Here is a 9,116-nt window from a genome sequence, read left to right as displayed (position 1 = left end):
CATGAGAAGTTTATTCATACATTAGAGATAATTTTATCTTACAGGGAGAAGGAAGTGTGTCTCCCACGTATTTAAGAGATCTTTGTCTCGTGCAGTAGTTGCTGGGGGAAATAATACTTCTGCTGTCTCTGGTAAGGTTTCTAATCTTCTCCTTGTCAGGATTTTTCCTTGTAACAGTACAAGTTATAGGGAAGAAACTCTGCTGATAAGGTTGAAATATCATCCTGTAGGGCTGGGCTGCACTGTTGCTAGGTTAGGCATAACAATATGCTGCATTATCGCTCCTGAGATTTATCTCCACCTCTATTACTATTACTATACTTTGTATGTATTTCCTCCTGATTTACTCCCACCCCTGGGTCCACAAACGTTTTCTTATCCTGCTTGTAAGGCACTTTAACAGGAACCCTTACAACTAAGCTGTTATTGCTCTGTCCATGTTCCTTCCATTACAACAGTAATGGAACAGTAAAGCAGGCTGCGACATGAGCAGTGCTATTATCAAGATTTGTGAGGCATTCAGTGTGTTACTAATCTCCAACTACATCTCTCCTATCCACTGTATTATTTCATGCCAAGGAAGAGGGCAAAAAGGTAGTTGTTGGCTTAACAAGCAATATTTAACACTTGTTTGTGATACTAAACAGCTGTTTTATCCATACAGGTTAGAGGTTTCCTGCTTGGACTTGGTAGCTGCTGGGGTTACTCCTCTCTGAGAGCTACTCAGTGATTTTCTCCTGCACTGCTGGCTAATGCCTTTACCAAGTGTACCAGCTGTGAAGTAAATCCACTAACAATCCTCTCAAAGTATGTTATAATTTAAACTCTATTTCCCCCCTGCCTTTTATACAATTATTGACTTTATGAGAAAACCTAAGTTGGTATGAGTTTGGTATCTCAATTTCATCTCATATTCCACGTGAAAGGGAAGTCCTCTTCACAAGTTTGGATGGCTGGAACTCATTCTGCTCCCTTCTTCCCAAGTTTAAAAGACTGCTTTGACCTCTCTTCCTTTTTGCTTCATTCTGTTTGCTTCTAAATTCAAACTTTGACAGTGTATAAATGCAGAGTCAGAGAACAGCAATTATCTTGTCTTTCAAAATGTCTTTTTGGCCCTTCTAGCATGTGAATTATCTGCCTTTAGCAACTGCTTGAAAGAAAAGAAAACAAAGGTCCTGGTTTTATAGTCAGCCATCCCAAATAATTAAGTAATCAATAAACAATACTGTAAGAAAGATTGAGATCACAAGAGAAAACCACCACAGCAAAGTTTCCACCTACTGCAGAAGCCACAGATGCAGGCTTAAGCTGGCCATGAAATCACAGGCAGAAACCTTGTCTTTGAAGTCAAACTGAACCTTTCAACCACAAATTCTCTCAAGAACCAAAGTTATGGTCCAAGGAGTCATATTTTCAGGTCCTCTCAAACTGAAGGTCAGTCATTGCTCTGAGAGCTATGTAATTATATTGCTGCAATGCTGGATAGGCCTCCTCTTAGGCCTGGCATTAAGAGTAGCAAGTGATCATCCTCCGTAAGAAGAGCAGAGCTGGCACTCACAGCTGCCTCCAGCAGTGCTGGTGACTGAAAAGATGTTCAAGGGCACCAGATGTGTGAAAGGACGTGGTGGCTCTTACGCACCGGAGACTGCTCCAGAGAAACAATCGCTTTTGCTCACGAAGGAGCTCCTCCATGTATATGGAACAAGCAGGATCATTATCACAAAACATGGAACAAGCAGGAACATAAAACTCTCCTTCAGTATTTCCCTTTTAAAAGCTACCACCTGCCTGACCCAGCTGACCACAAACTTACTTCATTCTCTGGTATAAAGGCACTTGGTCCTCTTGTCAGTGGCGGGGAGACTTGTACTCGTTTTTCCTGCAAAACAGTCACACAATGCAGTCAGTGTCAGGAATGTCATCTTAACCTGATTTATCTTGCAAGACAAGATCTTCAAGGCCTGAATTAGGTTCTTTTCCCAGGGTCACCTGGGTGTTTTTACAGCCCACTGAGGAGCTGAAGCCATCATCCCACGTCGGTTAAAGCATCTTTGCATTCCCTGTCCTTTGTGTGAACAAACAGCGGCTTTGGCAAGGGATAAGACAGAAAAAAACACCCCACAACTCTAGTCCTGTTTGGTTTATAGACCAAAGATACATAGACAAAAGCAATAAAACATCTGGCATGGTGCTAAAATTAGCCACTTACTGGACTGAATGGAAGTTTGGAAAGCAGAGAGGAAAAGAAGCCACACTAAGAAAATTATAAGCAAGATGCTGTTTTCTTCAACATCAGCATCTAATGGGATCTTGAGTGTTGAGAAGAGTGTAAGCACTTTGTGTGCCAAGTATTAGCTGCAAAAGTACAGTCTAAGGAACCCAATTAAATACTTGTTTGAGAAACCTGGTGGAATGGCTGCCTTCCTCAGCTGCTGAGCCCGGAGGAAAACACCATATGCAGTACAAGCCTTGGTGTGCAAAGCCTGGTCAGAAGGCAGGAAATGCCCTTTGAGAATGATGTATTTAGTATAGAACAGGCTGGTAGTGGAACAAAAGCCAAAGGATCTTTCTTGGTTTATTTCAGATAAGAAATTGAACTGAGAAAAACTGTGGAGGCATTCACAACATGGCCACTGACAGCCAGAGGGGTGAAGGCGACCTGGGGAGGCTGCCAGATCCTCTGGTTCACCAGGGGCAGGACCAGCACTGTCCTTGTCCTTTCTGACCAGTGCTGATCCAACTTCCTCTTACAGACCTTCCTGGAGGCTCCTCTGTCTCCCTCAGTCATGCACTTCAGTGATGAAATCCCTGGATGTTTGGAAAGTTTTTCCAACCTCTAACATGAATTTCCCTTGCAGTAATTTAAAGCAGCTGCTCCTCGTCTTTTCTTCTTTTCCTCTTTATGGTTACACTCCACCTATCTGGAAACTATGGCTGCAGACTTTCTCAAGTCCCTAATTGCACTGCAGCACTGGTGAATCTTAATAAGTCATCCATCAACAGCAGTATTGGATTTACATACAAAGTATTTTGTGTCCCTAACATAAAAGCCCAAGGTTTTCCATAACAAATGACCCTTAAATACTTCGACTGGGGGCTTAAATTTAACTGCCATGTGCATGAACAGCAGCTTTGGTCCCAGAAGGAGCATGCCACCAATTTCCACACAGGAAAATGAAGCCACTGGAGCTGTGCAGCTATTGTCCTGCTCCTTAAAAACATCCTGTCCTTTCTAAATTAGATTACAAAAAAAAGCATGCAAAACCCAGCAGTGATTATTCAGGAAAGATGTTCCAAAGCAAACTCTTGCATGGCAATTAAATCTGTGAGTTTAGAATAATTATCTGCTAAAAGATGCAGAAATAAACTGGATCTACTGTGTGAAGACCAGCAGGCCAGGAGACAACTTATTGCAAGTGCTGCCTGCTGCCATGGCCCCAGAATCCTGTAAAGTCCTTCTTAGGAATCAAATGTACTCAGCTTAAAGTAAGAAGGAAGGGTGTAGAGAGATGGGGTATCAGCACATGCAACCCCTTTCTCACACAGCTACACAAGGCACAGGAAGACATCTAGCTTTAAAATACACAATCTCACTAGCAGACAGTCACTTCTGCCAACACTGAAAGAAGAAATGCTTTCCACTATTACCATTAGAGTTGCATTTTACATGTTTTATAAAGGTTATCTGAATATTAGAGTTTAAAACCCTCATTTCATACTGAATAATCTGGAGGAAGCAGCTTGGGTGAGCAAGACAACTTGGATAGATGCTAACTGTCAGCTCTTGCTGGAGTACAGGTCTAAACAAGAGCTGAACCACTGCCTTCTTCATCTTGCTCTCTGACCTATACCCTGCTTCTTCAGGCACTGCAAAAACTGATTCTCAAGGCCAGACTAGGGGAAAAAAAATGCTTCTGTGCTCTGTTCCCCTGTTTCCCCATTCAAAGTGACTGCTATTACTCCTTTGACCCTGCAGATAAGCTACTGCTGAGAATGAAAGGAGGAAATGCCACTTGGGTGGATGAACGTAGGCAACTGTCTCCACTGAATTCCTGTGAATGATGACAGAAAGCCAAGAAGACAGTCTCAGACATGAAAAATGGGATGTGTTAAATCCACTTTCACAGAATCCAGCTCCTTTCAGGTGGTGGCAGTTTGAAAAAAAGACAAACCACAAGCCTGGAAAACAGAGATAAACAACCAAAACAACAACAACAAAAAGCCAAACCCCAAAGATGATTACTGAAGTGGATGAATCTCATCACAGCACACTTCCACAGAGTTGATTTGTCCCTGTATTAGAAGCATATACTCTTCCCTTCCATCAACATGACAGGTTATTTTGCCTTCACTCCAAAACTTTTATTGTACTAAAACTGGTTAAAACAAGCCTGTCAGAAGAAAAGGAGCAAACATCATCTGGTTGCCCAAGTTCTCAGGATGCTATTAATAAAAAACATGGGAAGTTTACAGGCATTAAGATAATGTTGGCTGTGTTGAGCTGTAGATAACAACCACTGCTTCTGGGCATGCTTTAGCTAGAGTAGTGATTTAAGGTCTACCCAAGAGCCCAAACATGAAAAACCATGTACAGGAATTAGAAAGTAATACTGCAGGTACATACAGAATACAGAATTAACCAGGTTGGAAAAGACCTTTGAGATCATCCAGTCCAACCTGTCAGCCAACACCATCCAATCAACTAAACCATGGCACCAAGCACCCCATCCAGTCTCTTCTTAAACACTTCCACTGATGGTGACTCCACCACCTCCCTGGGCAGCACATTCCAATGGCCAATCTCTCTTTATGGGAAGAACTTCATTCTAACATCCAGCTTAAACCTCCCCTGGTGCAGCTTGAGACTGTGTCCTCTTGTTCTGGTGCTACTTGCCTGGCAGAAGAGACCAACCCCCTCCTGGCTACAACCTCCCTTCAGGTAGTTGTAGACAGCAAGAAGGTCTCCCCTGAGCCTCCTCTTCTCCAGGCTAAACAACCCCAGCTCCCTCAGCCTCTCCTCACAGGGCTGTGCTCCAAACCCCTCCCCAGCTTTGTTGCCCTTCTCTGGACACCTTCCAGCAACTCAACATCTTTCCTAAACTGAGGGGCCCAGAACTGGACACAGGACTCCAGGTGCGGCCTAACCAGTGCTGAGTACAGGGCACAATGACTTCCCTGCTCCTGCTGGCCATACTGTTCCTGATGCAGGCCAGGATGCCATTGGCCTTCTTGACCACCTGGGCACACTGCTGGCTCATGTTCAGCCTACTGTCAACCAGTCCCCCAGGTTCCTTTCTGCCTGGCCACTTTCCAGCCACTCTGACCCCAGCCTGTAGCACTGCCCAGCACTGCCTGGTGTTGTTGTGGCCAATGTGTAGAACCCAGCCCGGTCCTTCACGGTTCAAGTTCTTGCACAGCTTTTTGTTACCCAGGAAAGGAGACTCCTTTTCCTATCCAACTATTCTTTGCAGGTTACACTAGCTATCACTAAGTCAGCCAGGGTCCCAAATACTCTTACTTGAAACTGGATTGTTATGCTAAGCGGGCTGAAGCAAGAAAGAGGTTGCACAGCAACTAAAACGCTGTACGCACTTACACCACTGCCGGAGTACAAGTAAGCTATCTTAAAAGGTTTGCAACCAACTCCATTTACATTAAGACTGGTGTGCCTTTCTGGGGAGTGCTTCTTTGGAAGGAATGAAATGATAAAGTGCTTCAAAGAAAAGCAGGGGAAAAACCTGAGCCTGGGCAGGTTACTGGGAGAGAGATCACTGGCTGGGGGGAGGCCTTGAGCACAAGCCCTGTGAGGAGAGGCTGAGGGAGCTGGGGTTGTTTAGCCTGGAGAAGAGGAGGCTCAGGGGAGACCTTATTGCTCTCTACACCTACCTGAAAGGAGGTTGTAGCCAGGTGGGGGTTGGTTTCTTCTCCCAGGCAACCAGCACCAGAAGAAGAGGACACAGTCTCAAGCTGCACCAGGGGAAGTTTAGGCTGGAGGTGAGGAGAACACTCTTCATAGAAAGAGTGATTGGCCATTGGAATGTGCTGCCCAGGAAGGTGGTGGAATGACCATCCCTGGAGGTGTTCAAAAAGGGACTGGGCGTAGCACTTGAAGCCATGGTTTAGTTAGTGCTGAGGTGTTGGGTGACAGGTTGGACTTGATGATCTCTGAGGTCTTTTCCAACCTTACTGACTCTATGATTCTATGATTCTAAAAGCAGGATTTGCAGCAGCATGCTGCAGTATCAGACCACAGAACAAGGCCTCTGAAGACTACAGGACTGCTGCTGCCGGAATTAATGAAAATTCAGGTCTGAGCAAGCTTTATCTGAGGCTTGCTTTCCTTCCTTAGGCTGCCCTTCCAATGGTGTTGAGAGCTAAATATCAGGAACTTTAAACAGTGACAAAAGAGAACCATTTCCCAGATGCATATCTAGAATTTCCAAGAAACACCTTCACCCTTGAGAGAGCTCTGGCCAACCCCTCCAGAGCCAACCGCTGCGACTTGCCGTCACACGGCTTTATTTTCAGTTGTGGCAGTGACCGAACACCTTCCCTCCTGAGCCAAGAGGCCACGGGCACTGGGACGGGGCACCTGCACCTCAAGCTCCTGCCAAGCTGCTGGGGCAAAGAAAGGGAGGCCAGAGCTACTCATCTGGCAATGTGGCCATGAAGCCCAAGCAGGAACCTGGCCAGCGTTGAGACAGCAGAGTAGCTTCCATCCCCAAGCTTAAGGCAAAAGAAATAACCCTTCTTCCTCTTCACTATCACAAGTCACAGAATCATAGAATCAGTAAGGTTGGAAGAGACCTCAAAGATCATCAAGTTCAACCTGTCACCAACACCTCAGCACTAACTAAACCATGGCACCAAGTGCCGCATCCAATCCCCTCTTGAACACCTCCAGGCCACAGCTTGAGACTGTGTCCTCTTGTTCTGGTGCTGGTTGCCTGGGAGAAGAGACCAGCTCCCACCTGTCCACAACCTCCCTTCAGGTAGTTGTAGACAGCAAGAAGGTCTCCTCTGAGCCTTCTCTTGTCCAGACTAAGCAACCCCAGCTCCCTCAGCCTCTCCTCACAGGGCTGTGCTCCAAACCCCTCCCCAGCTTTGTTGCCCTTCTCTGGACACCTTCCAGCAACTCAACATCTTTCCTAAACTGAGCTGGACAGAGGACCCAAGATGTGGCCTAACCAGTGCTGAGTCCAGGGGCAGAATGACTTCCCTGCTCCTGCTGGCCACACTATTCCTGATGCAGGCCAGGATGCCATTGGCCTTCTTGGCCACCTGGGCACTGAGAATTAAAATCTGTTTCTGGATCTCATGCAGTATAATCAGGAGCTTTGTAGTTTCAGAACATATCTGCAACTCATCCCAAAATAAGTTCAGTATAGGCATGGCAATTCAGGACATGGTGATCTTAGGTCAACAGTTGGGCTTGATCTCAGAAGTCTTTTCCAACTGAAACAATTCTATGATTCTCTGTCTTCAGAAGCAGTACAAAAGATGTTCAGAACAAGCAATGACAAAATGCTCAGAGTTTACAAAGCGAAAGTCCTAACCTGCAGTTATTTGCTAATGGTATTTCAAGCGATTTTGCAACATTTTCTTCCTCCTAACACACTGGACAACTCCAAAAATGCAACCTAAGTGCTAAAGGTGAAAATCAGCACAGGAAGTCACACAGCAGGGATATCTTTTTTTTCGTGGAACCAGTCACTTTTAACATTAACAATCTGAAATCTTTGTCCCTACCAGCTGATGAAGTGGTGCAAGGAGCTGGGAAGGGAGCCAGTGCTGCACAATTGATGGGGAGCTTTTCCTTTGGTAACAGGTTACAACCCTTTTGGATTTCACACAATAAAAGGAAGCCTATCCCAAGTTCCCATCCCTCCACCAGCTATTAAGCACACAATCCACACTAATTAGAAACCAAAGGGCAGCAGTTTCTATCCAACCCAAAATGGATGACCAGGCAGCAGAAGTCCAACAGAGGTTCCTCAATCTCAGAGAGATATCTGGCACAGTTGACTTACAGGAGAAAAGTCTCAGAAGTGAACACAGAGTCACTGGCAGAAAAGCCTACCTCCTTTTTCATAAAGAAACCCTACATGGACATCCTTTTCAGTCCTGCTGCTGTCATATCACTCTCCCTGTTCTGGAGATGATTTCTATTAACCAAACCCAACCTTAAACTGCAACAAGGAGCAGACAGGCAAGGACTGAAAGTCAAACACTGGAGTAATGGGTATGATGCTAACCACTTCTGACCTGTGGTTTGCATTTTTGCCAGAACAGACCTGAATATATCAAGTAAAAAACACACCTGTAAAATAACCTTGATGTAACTGGAGCACAGAGTACACTTAGCTGGAAGGTGTCCAGAGAAGGGCAACAAAGCTGGGGAGGGGTTTGGAGCACAGCCCTGTGAGGAGAGGCTGAGGGAGCTGGGGTTGCTTAGCCTGGAGAAGAGGAGGCTCAGGGGAGACCTTCTTGCTGTCTGCAGCTACCTGAAGGGAGGTTGTAGCCAGGAGGGGGTTGGTCTCTTCTCCCAGGCAACCAGCCCCAGAACAAGAGGACACAATCTCAAGCTGTGCCAGGGGAGATTCAGGCTGGATGTTAGAAGGAAATTCTTCCCAGCAAGAGTGACTGGCCTTTGGAATGTGCTGCCCAGGGAGGTGGTGGAGTCACCATCAGTGGAAGTGTTTAAAAAGAGAATGGATGGGGCACTTAGTGCCATGGTTGAGTTGTGATTAGATGGTGTTGGGTGATAGGTTGGACTTGATGATGTCAAAGGTCTTTTCCAACCTGGTTAATTCAATTCTATTCTATGAAAATGAAAATGAGGTTGATGCTCCTGAGCAGAAAAATAGAAAGATTTTCATGAGATTTGCTCAACTAAAGGTGAGAAGTCAAACCTAAATGCTGATTATTAAAGGTGTCAAGTCAAAACTAAGTATTGATTATTAAAACAAGTGGAAAGGATGGGACACAGCTACTTCTGCTTCCTTGTTGCTTAAGAATTACTTCCAGCTAAGTTAAGCCAGGCCTCTGAGTTCATATCTGTGCCCCAATCCTTATCAGACATGGGGTGAAACACAACTGACCAAACAGACACCCAA

The sequence above is a fragment of the Dryobates pubescens genome, chromosome 10, assembly GCF_014839835.1.
Source record: "Dryobates pubescens isolate bDryPub1 chromosome 10, bDryPub1.pri, whole genome shotgun sequence".
NCBI classification, from domain to species: Eukaryota; Metazoa; Chordata; class Aves; order Piciformes; family Picidae; genus Dryobates; species Dryobates pubescens.
Note: the sequence above shows the minus strand (reverse complement) of the source record.